Source organism: Suncus etruscus, chromosome 6, assembly GCF_024139225.1.
Source record: "Suncus etruscus isolate mSunEtr1 chromosome 6, mSunEtr1.pri.cur, whole genome shotgun sequence".
Lineage (NCBI taxonomy): Eukaryota > Metazoa > Chordata > Mammalia > Eulipotyphla > Soricidae > Suncus > Suncus etruscus.
This window is the reverse complement of record NC_064853.1, coordinates 135,942,757-135,958,365: the sequence shown is the minus strand read 5'-3', so window position 1 is coordinate 135,958,365 and position 15,609 is coordinate 135,942,757. Positions and strand designations below refer to the sequence as shown.

General features: G+C 37.7%; 1 non-coding gene across 1 annotated transcript; it reads left to right on the top strand.

The window, feature by feature from the left end:
- The first annotated feature begins 13,194 nt into the window (after window positions 1-13,194).
- Window positions 13,195-13,358, top strand: LOC126012743 (U1 spliceosomal RNA). The gene has a single exon (XR_007497148.1). It is a non-coding gene; the product is annotated as a U1 spliceosomal RNA (small nuclear RNA).
- The last annotated feature ends 2,251 nt before the right edge of the window (window positions 13,359-15,609 follow it).

Sequence of the window (15,609 nt, the reverse complement as noted above, 5' to 3'; positions counted from 1 at the left end):
GCTACCAAAGTGAAAAATATAGACTCTTAGGCCGCAAAGAATCCAGTACTCTGTTCCTACTTATCTACTCTCAGCAGCCTCCTGTCCTCCACCTTCCTTCACTGTGTAACTGTGGTTGCTACCATACTAGGTTTCTGATTAGTTCCCACACAAAGGCATTTTCTAATATGGAAATGCTAAAAGACATTTGACTATTTTTAATGAAATAAAAGAGACATGCGTATATATAATTGTATTAGATGTATTCCCTCAACTGCTATAACTCTTATTGAATATTCCCTTATACAGTAACAATTGTGTCCACTGTTTTCTTGTATGTTTGTTTTTCTTTGTATTTAACACAAAGAAATCTGTTTAAAAAAGAATTATAGTAGAAGCGTCTTTTGCTTTAGAAATCATGTTAGAACCAAGTTAAGGGGATAGTTGGACTTGTTCCTTCAGCTCCCTAGAGGCACCGATAAGACATTGTGGCATTGTCCTTCTTTTTCATAGGTACATTAAAATGGGAAAATAATACATATGCAAACAAGTTATTATCTAAAAGAGATAGTAACACAAATGTTGAAATGCAGTTAGGCCTTATACCCTGAACACTGGCATAATGACTTGGCTCAGGCCTCCAAAGAATGAGCATTGCCCATACACCCCTGAACCATTGACCGTCTAAGGAACAACCACAATTGTCTACAACATCACCAGGAGGCAAACCTCTATCACGGCAGACTCTGCCGCTACCCTGGCATTGACTTTAAGGAATGTTCCCTTGACACCCAGATGACTCAGCGACAGCAGCAACTTGCTTGCAGGGCAGGATGCTCCACATCTGAGAATGAGGTGAAACTGGAGGATGCTCCACATCCTGACTTTGATGAAAGACAGAAACCAGAATCCTTCTGGCACAGAAAACAGAATCTTAAACTACAGAAACCAAACAACAACAACAACAACAACAACAACAGCTAATGTGCGAAAAAAAAATTTCACCACAGAAAATAACTAAGGGGTTGGACAACCTAGTATGTCTGGAGCCCAGAGTCGGTCTTATGCCAGAGAACTTCAGGGATAAGATTTCTTTGTATTTAGGACAAGGCTTTTTTCTATTTACAATTTTTTTGTTATCCCTTTCTTTCCTAAACTATACCTAAGCTGATTATTTATCTTAATTCAACCATTCCTTAAGAGCTCAGACTCATCCTATTAGGGTCAGACCTATAACAACAACTTAAGAATAGATCACTGTTTTATATGAAAATATTTCCATGATTATTCTTTTCCTATTGTCCCACCTTGATCTTCCAGGTGGGGGCGTTGTTGAGAGTGGAATAAATAGTTTGGGAGCGAGGTGTTCAGGGGCTTTTGCCAGAGTCTGATGGCTGGCTCTAGGTTTGTTTTGGAGCTTGCAGCAAGCTGACAAAGAACTCTCTTCGCCCAACCCTTAACCCTCTTGTCTGTGTGGATTATTTGCTGCAGATAAATATTACCAAAATCTCCCGGCAAGAGGGGACAAGAGGATGGGAATCAATTTCTCATTCTGGGAGCTCTTTGTGGATACTCAATCAACAAAGGAGTAAACAGAACCCAACAAATGGGGCAACAATCACTAATGTATGTCTTTAGGTGGGCATGAGTACATAGACAGAGGACTTCTCTTTGAGTGTCAAACCTAAATTATAAACAATCCATGCCTACAGTGTTAATAGTCCCTCCTATATATTATCCCTCCTCCCCCCTTTCAGAAATCCTACTATCCCTTACCACCAATCCCGACCTGATATCCCTCCTTATTTATCTCTCTCTACCCTCCGTTCTTAACTCACTAGGTATCGAGACCAACCTCCTCCCCAGTAAGCCATCACCCAGATCCCAAGCGAAAGGACACCCTCACAGACCAACATCTCGTCCTCCAGCAAGAAACTACAACCAATACTTCTGCTGACTCATGTTCTGTGGTCCTTCCTCTCAGCCTCCCAAATATGGACTGTTGCTTGATATCAGATTCAGCTCCAGAAGGACCCCCAGTGCAAAAACTCTACTTTCTGCTGCAAATCATTTCTCAAACTCAACAAGACTAGGGTGTGTGATGAAAATGTACCCTTGATTTCACCCCAACAAGAATATCTCAAAAGACAATGGGTGAAGCCTATATTTCCTTTATATGTTTAATACCTCTATAATACTACCGCTTAACCTGTTTATCCCCAAATGTAAGGTAGTCTCCTACATCACCTTTTTCCTTAATTACTTTTTAAATTCATTTTTATTTATTTCTTTTATTTTTATATGTGTATATATTTTTTCTTCTCTTCCATAATTTCACCTTTTTTGGTTCTGCTTGGTACAAAAACCTACAAGAAAAATCTTGCCTGGGATAAAAGATCAGATCAAAACCAGGGCATAGAGAAGATGGAGCCTGACACTCTCACCCCCCAAATGAACCAGCAATATAATATAGCACCATTTCTTTTTGCAAAGGCATACTAAAAATAAGGGGACATTTTATGTATAGAAACAAGCTCATCTACTAGTGATAAGAATTCATACATTTTACAATACAGGAGCACCTCCCCACTCTGAACATATGTCATGTGGACCCAACTAAGACTCCATGTGATTAGAGAGGGACTGTCCAATCCTCAACCCTAGATCTCAAATATAGAACCGCCACAGTTCTCCACAGCAGCTCCAGAAACCAAACTCCCCCTGGGACATCCTTAATACTGCTCTGACACCAACATGCGCCAGTTTTGATATGACATCCTGACAATGAGGAAATGGCAACAACTTTATCTAAGAGCAGGTTGTCTTAGCTCATCACATAATGATAAGATGAAATCAGAAGACACATCATCCTTTGATCTGTGCAAAAATCAAGATCGCTATCTATAGAAGACTGACTGTGACTATCATGACTGGGCAGAACTTATTCTGGGACCAATAAGAAAGAGCCTAGCCTAGACTTTGGCCTATGATCTATACAACAACCAAGATCTCTAATTCGAGAGGTCTGACTAACACGACTGAAACTGATCAGAACTTCTGAAAACATTATGAAAGACTCTACTGTAGGCTTTATCCTAGGATCGGTGCAAAAACCAAGACCACCAATTGCAGAAAACTGATTAAAACAACAGTGATGGAACAGAACTTCTAGAACCATAAAGAAAGACTCTATCCTAGACTTTGTCCTATGATCTGTGCAAATACCAAGATCTCTAGTTACAGAGGCCTGATTTTATCATCTACAACTAAGCAGAAAGTTTCCTGGCACCATAAAAAGACGTAGGGGAGTGAAAAGGAGCTTATGACAGTATGCTTCAGGGGTGGAGAAACCCTCTATCTCTTAGGCCAAGGGAATTCCCTTACTAATCTTCCCAATATTTACTGTGCCTATGCAAAAAAAAAAAAAAAAAAAAAGCAGTTATTTTTTTTCCTTTTGATTTCAGGATAGTGGTTATTGTTTGGTTATTGTCTTTATTGCTGTGGTGCTTTTTATTGTTGTTTTTATTTTGTTTTCTTGTTTGTCTGTTTTGTATGTATTGTTTTGTCTTTTTTTATGTTTTTCTTCCCTTCTCTTAAATTGATATTTTTTACCCTCTAGATCAGGGGTCCTCAAACTTTTTAAACAGGGGGCCAGTTCACTGTCCCTCAGACCATTGGAGGGTCTGACTATAGTAAAAGCAAAACTTATGAACGAATTCTTATGCACACTGCACCTATCTTATTTTGCAATGAAGAAACAAAACAGATACAAATACAATATGTGGCCAGCAGGCCATAGTTTGAGGACCACTGGATGGACTCCTCCTGTTTTTTTGTTTGTTTTTCGCTTTCTTTTTTGCTTTTGTTCTGCCTTATAAATTGGGGGGGGGGAGGCAATGAATGGTATGAAGACCAAACAGTCGTATAAACATTGAGTAGAAATAAAAATAAAAAGATCAGACTTAAACACTAAATTCAAAGCCAACAAACAACAGAATTGATACCCAATCTACAACAAGCTAGACACAGGGGGGACAACTTATACGAGTAGCCTGGGGGACAAAGGAGAGAAATATGGGATGCATGCTGGGAACAGGGGTGGAGGGAAGACAACACTGGTGGTGGGAATGCCCCTTATTCAATGTCACTATGTATCTAAAATATTACTGTGTAAGATTTGTAATTCACTTTGGTCACAATAAAATTATTTTTAAAAAACTCATTTTTCTTGCATCTAAGTGATTTTAAGGAAACTAACTCTAAAGCACACAATTGTGAAAAGGCCTGAATGAAGATCTAAAACATAGTGAGCAAAGAGTAAATACATCTGAGAATAAAATTGTGATTTGGGAGAGGAATATGCAGTTATGGGTCGAACTATGTTGCCACAAAACGTTTGGAGACTGGGTTATATAATAAAACAGAGAATCTTACAGCATTCCATGTCAGCTTTACTGCAATAACAAAGATGATAAAAATAGATGAACAAGTTTTAAAAATATTTTTAAGTAGAATGGTTTGCCTTGTTAATCAATTGTTTGCAAGATAGGTGAGGTTAAAAGATGATTCCTCTTGAATACTCATGTTAACATGAGAACAACTGAGAATACAACTATGGGAGAAGAACAAGATTGAGCAGGAAAACTAGAGTGTAATTCTGTACTATAAAATCAGACATGCCTTCATAATACCCACTTGGAAGATGCCAAATATGCTTTTGGAAATTTGAATCAGGAGCTCAAAGAAGTGTTACATATGGTAGATTTGGAGAATTATCTATTCATGCATGGTGATGAAACCAAGAAAATTGAGTGTTCACCTAGAGATGCGAAGTGAAATAAAGAAGAGGATCTGTGATTGAGCTTTGGGAAACTCCAACATTTGAAACGTGTATAAAAATAGAGAAGCATCTTATGAAGTTCAAAGGCATCATTAGAAATATAGGGTGCTCATGCATTGCGTAATTGAGGAGAAGTGAGTGTTTGCAGAAAGCAGAGGTGAACTGCTTTGAACTATACTCAGAAGAAGGATAATTTGTGGATATAGAACTATCATCATTTTTGATATCTTTCATCATTAAATCACAAGGGTAAATACACCCACATCTCCTGCTCCTAAAAGCAAACATGACTCCAGGCAGTCACTAGTCTATCAAGCCTAAAAGACATCATAGACTTGCTTCAACTTGTGCGCTTTCTTCCACCTAGGGTCTCTTTCTTCCTACCTTTCCACCAAGTGTATAGTCGCTTTTGAATTAATTGTGCTGAATTATAGTGCTGTTCCTATAAGTGTGCTTCCATTCTTCTAGTCTCAAAGAAACTATTATATTTATTATCTAGGGCAATGTATTATGGGGCTGCCATAACTGGATGACTTAAACAACAGAAATGTAAATCATCACTCTACATTTTAAAAAACTGAGATAAGCACCAGAGATATTACAGAATTAAATCATTTGTCTTGTATGTGACAGACCCAGGTTTAATCTGCTGCTCCATGTATGGTCTCTTAAACCTGAAAGGAAAGATTCCTAAACACAGAACTAGGAAAAAGTCTTGAGTATAGCTGGTGTGGCCCCAAAACTAAAAGAAGATATCTGAGATATTGGTAGAATTGCTTCATTCTGAGACCTCTTTTCTTGGTTATGTCTTCACATGATCTTCCTCTGTGTCCCTGTCTTTTATTCTGAATATATAAGTCATATTTATAAAGGCCCATCCTCATGATTGCATTTAAACTAAATCATCTCTTTGAAGACCTATGAAAACCAGTGGAGTTGACAGATGCTATGGCTAGGACTTCAAAATATGAATGCTGGAGAAACATAATTCTCTCCTCAGATTCTAGTTCACTTCTCTGTGTAGTCAACTCACAAATCTGTAAACAGTAACTCAGCTTCTAAACTTTCTTTTTTTATTTCCTTTTGCTCAAAATTTCTGCTTTCCTGTAGCCTTTGGCCTTTATTTTCTTCACTGCCAACCTATGTACTTGGGTTTAATGTTACCACACTGTTGGCTTCTGCACATACTAATGTATTAGTGGTACACAGGTCATTTACAGAATGAGCCAGAACCTTTTTCTGGAAGTCGAGAGGCATGACCTCTCTGAAAGCTACTCAGAGCCCTCTAACACAGGAATCTTCTAGAAATCTGTCTCTTCTAACAACTTTTTAGATTAGTGTATCGGTAATGTCAAGTAGTCAAAAAGAGTATCAGGTTTTTGGGGGGAGAATGTTTATTTAGCCCTAAAAATAAGGATTGAGTCATTAAAGAATTTGAAGGGATCCACTTCCTTGAGTCTGATCTTCAGGATAACCAATCTCCATCTCTTAAGTTACACCAAAATACCTGCACAAAACCACATCCCTTGAACTACACTTGAACTATTAGTTAACTCCTCTATTGAAATATTTTCAGTATCTTTTTCTTATTTCATCTAACCTTACCCCTCTTCACACCTTCTATAAGCCATACCACATACTTTTGATGCAATAAAACAAGCTCTCTATCTACGCAGCCCTTATTTTTGAGAAGTAATGCTGAAAAAACTGTTTTCCTTCTTTCTACGTGTCCTGTTGTTTTTAGTCAGAAAATCTCCTGAGCACAAATACTGCCCTTCCATGAAACCCTAATGTCCACCAGACTTCAGATTTTAGTTTATTCTTTATTAAATTTCCAGAACCCTGAATATTCAGTTGGCTTGGTCTGCAGCAGTTTGGTTTTCTTTTGTTTGTTTGTTTTTTGGTTTTTGGTTACACCTGGCAGCGCTCAGGGATTACTCCTGGCTCTATGCTCAGAAATCGCTCCTGACAGTCTCAGGGGACCATATGGAATGCCAGGATTTGAACCACCATCCTTCTGCATGCAAGGCAAATGCCCTACTTCCAAGCAGCATAATTTTTAATCTCCGTTTGTGTATAGTTTGAACTACATCGTAATGCCTCCTTCAACCTCAATACCTATCATAGATCTAAATCAAGCCTTTATTGTGCCTTTCACTATGATGATTTTAATAGGGATCAGAGTAAAAGTTTTACATATAGTGTGTTTGGCTTGCATGCAGCCAACCCAGGTTCGATCTCTAGCATCCTCCCTCATAGGGTTCCCCAAACCCCATAAGAGTGATTCCTAAATGTAGAGCCAGGAGTAACCCCTGAGCATTTCCAACTGTATCCCCAAAGCAAAACAAAACAAAAATTTTTATTATTATTTTATTTTTTAATACTATCTCTATTTAAGCACCATAATTACAAACATGATTTAGTTGAGTTTCAGTTATAAAAAGAACACCCCCTTTCATCAGTGCAACATTCCCACCACCAATGTTCCCCATCTCCCTCCTTCCCCACCCCTGCCTGTATTTGAGACAGGCATTCTACTTCTCACTCATTAACATTGTCATGATACAAAACAAAAATATTTTAATAGCACTTATTTTTTTATATAATCCCATGTTTTACTTAGAAATTCTTTGAAAGTTCTCCAGATTAAATTCATTTTTTTTTCAGTCTCTCATGATCTGCCCTTGTCAAGTTTCATCTTTTTACCTATCTTCTCTCTCATTAACACATCACACAGAACCTTATGCTTACCATGGTAATAACCATGGTTACTACCTGGAAAAGGCTTCTGTGCCTCCTTCACTTACCTAGTCACCTATCTAATAATTTTTTAGTTTTGATTTTTGACTGTGGATCCTGGAAGTAGTCAGGAAATACTCCTGGTTTTGTGCTTAAGAATCACTCTTGGCAGAGTTCAAAAACCATATTCAATACTACAGATAAAACCAGGGCTATCTGCATGTAAATCAAATATTTTAACCCCTATATTATCTTTCTAGTTTAAAAAAAGTTTATTTTTTTAAACTGTAGTGACATCTCTTCCACATCTTCCACAGGGAAATGCCCCAGGCTGTGCCTGCAAACCACATTGTTTGTGCACCCCTTGGCTGCACACTGCAAGGGCAAGGGCAATGAATTGTTTATTTTGGAATTCCTGGTGGTTGGCACTGCCATCAGACAAATAATAGGAAACTCCACATCTATTTGTTAAATAATTGAAGAAATTAATTGACCATTGGTTTCTGGACTCGTTTTTCTCCTAATTTATTCCATATATTTTGCAGTAGTAACCTTTCAACTATAATAGTTTTTCTCTATCTTCCGTACCCAAAGTTGCTTTTGGTTAATGCGGTTTACAATTTATTTAAAAATTATTTAAATTTCTTCAATTTATTTAAAATTCAAAAACTTATTTTTAAAATAATATATTTATTTAAACACCATGATTACAAACATATTTATAGTTGGGTTTCAGTTATAAAAAAGAGCATCCCCTTCACCAGTGCAACATTCCTACCACCAATGCCCCCCATCTCCCTCCTCCTCCACCCTCTGCCTGCCTTCGAGACAGGCATTATATTTCTCTCACTCACTACAAATATCATGATAGTTGTTAGTATAATTATTTTTCTAACTGCACTCACCACTCTTTGTGGTAAGCTACATATTGTGGGCAGGTCCTTCCAGCCCTCATCTCTATTGTCTCTGGGTATTATTACAATACTCTTTTACTTTTCTTAAATAACACAGGTGACTGAGACTATGCTGTGTCTATCTCTCCTTCTGACTTATTTCACTCAGCATAATAGTTTTCATGTCCATCCATGGAAAATTTTATGACTTCATTTTTCTGTTGGCTGCATAGTATTCCATTGTGTATAGGTACCACAGTTTTTTTAGCCACTAATCTGTTGTTGGGCATCTGGGTTGTTTCCAGATAGCTATTGTAAATAGTGCTGAAATGAATATAGGTGTGAAGAAGGCATTTTTGTATTGTGTTTTTGTGTTCCTAAGGCATATCCCTAAGAGTGCTATAGCTGGATCATATAGGAGCTCAATTTTAAGTTTTTTGAGGAATCTCATATTGTTTTTCATAAAGGCTGGACTACATTGATTTCCCACCACCAGTGAATGAGAGTTTCTTTCTCCCCACATCTCCTCCAGCACTGGTTGTGCTTATTCTTTGTGATGTGTGCCAGTCTCTGTGGTGTGACATGGTACCTCATAGTTATTTTGATTTGCATCTCCCTGGTGATTAGTGATGTGGAGCATTTTTTATGTGCCTTTTGGCCATTTGTATAAAAAGGCCACTGATTTCTGTGTGTTAATTTTGTAGCCTGCCACCTTGCTATATGAGTCTATTGTTTCTAGAAGATTTTTGGTAGAGTCTTTAGGGTTTTCTAAGTAGAGTATCATGTCATCTGCAAACAGTGAGACCTTGACTTCTTCCTTTCCTATCTGGATTTCCTTGATATCTTTTTCTTGCCTGATTGCTATAGCAAGCACTTCCAGTACTATGTTGAAGAGGAGTGATGAGGGTGGACAGCCTTGTCTTGTACCAGAATTTAGATAAGGATTTTAGTTTTTCTCCATTGAGGATATTTGCCATTGGCTTGTGGTAGATGGCTTTAACTAGATTGAGAAAGGTTCCTTCCATTCCCATCTTCCTGAGAGTTTTTAACAAGAATGGGTGTTGGACCTTATCAAATGCTTTCTCTGCATCTATTGATATGATCATGTGATTTTTATTTTTCTTGTTGTTGATGTTGTGTATGATGTTGATAGATTTATGAATGTTAAACCATCTTTGCATTCCTGGGATGATAGCTACTTGGTCATAGTGTATGATCTTCTTCTTCTTCTTCTTCTTCTTCTTCTTTTTTTTTTTTTGTTGTTGTTTTTTGTTTTTTCAGGCCACACCGTTTGATGCTCAGGGGTTGCTCCTGGCTAAGCGCTCAGAAATTGCCCCTGGCTTGGGGGACCAAAAGGGACCCTGGGAGATCGAACCACAGTCGCAATCTTTCCTTGGCTAGCGCTTGCAAGGCAGACACCTTAGCTCTAGCACCACCTCGCTTGCCCCATAATGTATGATATTCTTGATGATGCATTGGATCCTATTTGCCAGGATTTTGTTGAAGATCCTTGCATCTGCATTCATCAGGGATATTGGTCTGTAATTTTCTTTTTTGGCAGCATCTCTGTCTGGTTTTGGTATCAAGGTGATGTTGGCTTCATAAAAGCTGTTTGAGAGTGTTCCCGTTTTTTCAATGTCATGAAAGAGCCTGGCTAGGATTGGTAGTGGCTCCTCTTGAAAGGTTTGAAAGAACTCATTAGTAAATCCATCTGGGCCTGGGCTTTTATTTTTGGACAGATGTTTGATTACAGTTTCAATTTCCTCAATAGTGATGGGGGTGTTTAGATATGCTATATCCTCCTTATTTAACTTTGGAAGTTATAAGTGTCCAAGAATTTATCCACTTCTTCTAGGTTCTCATGTTTAGTAGTATAAAGTTTCTCAAAGTAGTCTCTAATTACCCTTTTGATCTCTGCAGTATCTGTCGTGATCCCCCCCTTTCTCATTTCTAATATGGGTTATCAGGGTTCTCTCTTTCTTTGTGAGTTTTGCCAATGGTCTACTAATCTTTTTATTTTTTCAAAGAAACAACTTCTGCTTTCGTTGATCTTTTGGATTGTTTTTTGGTTTTCCACTTCATTGATTTCTGCTTTCAGCTTTGCTATTTTCTTCTGTCTCCCTATTTTTGGTTCCTTCTGTTGGTCATTTTCTAATTTTATGAGCTGCGTCATTAAGTTATTCAGGTATGCCCCTTCTTCCTTCCTGATGTGTGCTTGTAAAGCTATCATTTTTCCTCTCAGGACCGCTTTTGCTATGTCCCATAGATTCTGGCAGTTTGTGTCTTCATTATTATTTGTTTCCAGGAAAGTTTTGATTTCCATTTTGATTTCATCTCAGAATCACTGGTTGTTCAGTAGCAGGCTGTTTAATTTCCAATTGTTAAAGTTTTTCTTCTGTGTGCCTTTGTAGTTCACATCTAATTTCAGAGCCTTGTGGTCAGCAAAGGTAGCTTGCAAGATTTTTATCCTCTTGATTTTATGAAGGTATGTTTTATGTGTCAGCATATAGTCTATCCTGGAGAATGACCCATGTACATTGGAGAAGAATGTGTATCCAGGCTTTTTGGGGTGGAGTGTCCTATATATATCTACATGTCCTCTTTCTTCCATTACTCTTTTCAGGGCTATTATGTTTTTGTTGGGTTTCAGTCTGGTTGACCTATCAAGTGTTGACAGGGCTGTGTTGAGGTCTCTCACAATTATTGTGTTATTATTGATGTCTTCTTTCAGATTTGTCAGTAATTGTATTAGATAATTTGCTGGTCTCTCATTGGGTGCATATATGTTTAATAGTCTGATTTCTTCCTGTTGCACATATCCCTTGATAAGTATATAGTGTCCATCTTTGTCCCTTACCACTTTTTTGAGTATAAAGTTGGTGTCATCAGATATTAATATGGCCACCCCAGCTTTTTTAAGGGTGTTGTTTGATTGGATGATTTTACTCCAGCCTTTGATTTTGAGTCTATGTTTGTTCTGACTATATAGGTGTGTTTCTTGTAGGCAGCAGAAGCTTGGATTCATCTTTTTAACCCATTTTGCCACTCTGTGTCTTTTAATTTTTAGTCCATTGACATTGAGGGAGATGATTGTCATAGGATTTAATGTCATCTTTGTAGATAAGTTTGCTATGTGTGTTGGTCTTTCTTGTCTTAAAGTAGATCTTTCAGTTTTTTCTTTAAGGCTGGTTTTTCATCTGTGAAGTTTCTGAGCTGTTGTTTATCCATAAAGCTATGTATCCTTCCTTCAAACTGAACGTGAGTCAGGCTGGGTGCAGTATTCTTGGTGAGGCATCCATTTCATTCAGTCTTGTCACAATATCCCACCACTGTCCTCTGGCCTTGAGAGTTTTTTGTGACATGTCTGCTGTAAATCTTAAGGATGCTCCTTTGAATGTAATTTTCCTTTTTGATCTTGCTGTTTTCAGTATTTTATCTCTATCTGTGGGATTTGTCATTGTAACAAGGATGTGTCTTGGGGTGTTTTTTTTTGTTTTTTTGTTTTGTTTTGTTTTGTTTTTTGAGTCTCTTTTATCTGGTACTCTTCGGGCATGCAGGATTTGATTGCATGTAGTCTTTAACTCTAGGAGTATCTCTTTGATAATGTCTTTGACAGTTGATTCTTCCTGGAGATCTCCTACCTGGGCCTCTGTGACTCCAATGATTCTTATGTTGTTTCTGTTGAGTTTATCAAAGACTTCTATTTTCATCTGTTCACATTCCTTGAGTACTTTTTCCATTGCCTGTTCATTTGTCTTAAGGTTCTTTTCAATTTCTTCTGCTGTTGTTGAGTTTTTCTGCATCTCATCTTCCAGCACACCGATTCTGTCCTCAGCTGCTCTTACCCTGCTGGCAAGGCCATCCACTGAGTTTTTCAGTTCAGCTACCATGTTTTTCAGATCTGTTAATTCAGTTTGGAGTTTTCTGATTTCTGTCTTTGTGTTCTGTCAGATCAATCTATGCTTCTTTGAGTTCTACAAACATCTTCCATATAGCTATTCTAAACTCCTTATCCGAGAGATTAATTAGATGGTTGGGATTTTTTTTAGGTCATTCGAGCTATTGTCTTCATTCTCTGTGCATGGTGCATGGTGTTTGCCTGAGAGGTTTCCCCCATTGTCATGCTTGTAGTGTGATTTTTTCTGCATGTTGTGGTGGGGTTCGCTTCCAGCCGCACTCTTCTGGAGCCTCTGGGAGAGCTATTTTTCTGGGCCCTTTTCAGGACAGTGGAAAAACACGCACAGGCAACACTCACAGTCGGGAATCACTGGGCAGGCGTAGATTTTCCTAGCCTGACTTCACAAACAGGGGACCTTCCTTTCTTCAGAATACTGCGGATAGCCAGTTTTCATGGTCAGACACAGTTCCTTGGCACTCCGGCCCTTGGATGAGCCTCTGGGAGAGTTATTTTTCTGGGCCCTTTTCGGCCCACTCCCAAGAGGTTTTGGAGACAGGACTGTGGGAAAAAAACCTTTTGGCCATTTGTAGTTCTTCTTTGAGGTAGTGTCTATTCATCTCTTCTTCCCATTTTTTGAGGTTAGCTATTTCTTTCTTGCTAAGTTCTGTACCTTGTATAACTTAGATATTAGCCCTTTATCCGATGGGTATTGTGTTATTAGTTTCTCCCATTATGTTGGGTGGCCTTTGTATCCTAGTCACTATTCCTTTGAGGTTCAGAAGTCTTCGTCTCCACTTAATAAAATTCAAAAACTTAAATAATCTTAGTTGGGAAGATAAAGTAAACTATAAACCTGTCAGGAGAGATACCACAATCATAAAGGTGGTTTTCTTAAGGAGAGGCTTATCCATTGCACTCCAGATGCACTGACCCCTAAAATTTTCCCAAATGAGGGCAATTCAATTGCATAATTTGTTTTAATGGGGGACTGAGTTAGCACTATCACATGAGGAAAAAAAGCTGACAAATATCAGTACTATTATATTAATTTAATTATGTAATAATTAATATTTAATTTAATAATTAATTTAAATAAATTTTAAAAGAACTTTGACCATCTTTGATGATTGACTCAGAATAAAATAGTCCATACAGCCTTCTGTTTTCCCTCCCATGTTGACATATCAGTGTCCAATCCATTCTTCAAGCCTCAACTTAAAACTCATGCTCTTATAAAAGTATTTCTATGTTTTTCTTCTTCTGCCCAAGTCATAATTAACTTTGCGCTGCCTTTTGTAAAGTTTGCTATTGTTACTTCTACAGCTGTTAGAAAAGAACATCTATATTTTTACTAATTATTTTAACTATATTTTATATATATGCATAGTGTTTTTGGTTTATGCAAGGACCATATGTTTGTATGCAAGCTAGATCATGTGTTCTCAGCTAGATTATAAGCTTCTGGATGTAAGTCTCTCACAGCCCAGGCTACAGTTCATACTACTGATAGAGAACTGTTAGAAGAGATCCAAAGTTTCAAATTGCCTTCTAGTTCAGTCTGAATAGCTCTGACCTTGGGTGGACTCCTAATTTCTGTCGGCCTCTTTGCCATGTCAAGGATACACAAAGAATTTTGTATATTTATAATTTTTAAGGAGCCTTGAGATCTTTAAAGATGATCATTTCTACTTCTGTGACCACTTTCTCGCTAGAACTTTCTTTTAAAAGAAACATAAAAAGGAAGGGCATGGAGTATTTAAAGGGCAGTTTTTTATAACTTAAAATAATTACATCCTGTATTTCATCCAACATCATTTTTTATTTTTAATTATGAGAACAATGATGCAAAGAGGACAAGGTAAAGTTACAGTGAAAGGACAATCACCCATAAACAGAGTTCTCAGAAGAAATCCCCTTGCTGATGCCTAAATATTGAACTTACAGTCAAAGAACATTAAGAAAAATAAGGCAGAACCCATGTACAATTACTTTGTCCACAAGTCCCCAGATTGTAGTATATTATAACATTTCTTAGCAGTACACAAAGCAACCTAAAGCCATGAGATTTATGTGACTCCTTAAACATTGAAGGCATAGTATTTTTTATATTTTCATGCACATATATTAGTTTAAGTTAACATCAAAAGTTTAAGAGGTTTTTTTTAAGGGTTAGTCAAAAGGGCACAGTAAAAACAGTGTTAGAGTGGCAAATATTGTTTGCATAGGCCCACCAATATATGGGGGACATGGAAAGGAAAAGCCTTGGTCTAAATACAAGGAGACCCCTACCCCTGAAGTTTCCTGGCATAAGACCAACTCTAGGCTCCAGGCAATCCAATCCAAGTCATTGTCTGCCAACATCATTTTTTACCCTTCACAAAAATGATGGAGTCTTGAAGAAACCTGCCTTCCATACCAATGACTTAAAAATGATTACAGTATTTATGTCAAATTATAAAAATATGAGTAAGGATTCTATCATGTAGAAAAGAGATTTGCCTGAGGGAAGAAAAATATAGAAACTGTTTAAAACATACCAAATACAAATGACCTTTATAGAAATCTCTTTGTCAAACCTATTCAAAAAAGTTATCTGAGTGATTTGTTCATTTGATGATATTCAAGACATGTCCATATACAAGGGCAAAGAGCAACATCATACATAGAATAATTCTGTTTTCACTTACCTGAATATATTCACTTTTATAATACTCTCACAAGATAGCAATAGCAACTCTTACAAAACTCATTTCATGGCTAAGGAAATGACTAGTCAGTTTAATTGTGTGGTTGAGCATAGCCACAACATTAACAGTGGTGTCAACATTGTCCTATCTCTTGACTCAGATCCAGGGCTCCTCCCACTCACCTCAAACAACACTTTGCCCTGTGCTTCAAGGCCCAGAACACAAGTCCTTTGTCCAGAACATAATCCTATGCCCAGAACACAAGACTGACTGATAAAGATAGAATGGGCAAAGAGTCGTTGGTCTATAGAGAACTTCCATTGCAGATTCATGAACCTCTTCCAACCCAAATCCTTTTGCCACTTTGCTAGGGACCCATCTTGTCTAGATGTGGTCTTTTTCCAAACTGCAAACTAGCTTTATTAACTTCCATTTCACATTAGTCAAGGCTCCTCTCCCTTTCAGGTTCCCAGCCATACAGAGCAAGGACAATGTGGCTTCAGAATCTAACTCAGCCATGACACAGGTGTCATCTGCAAATCTATATTTATAACCACAGAGCTTAGTCATGAA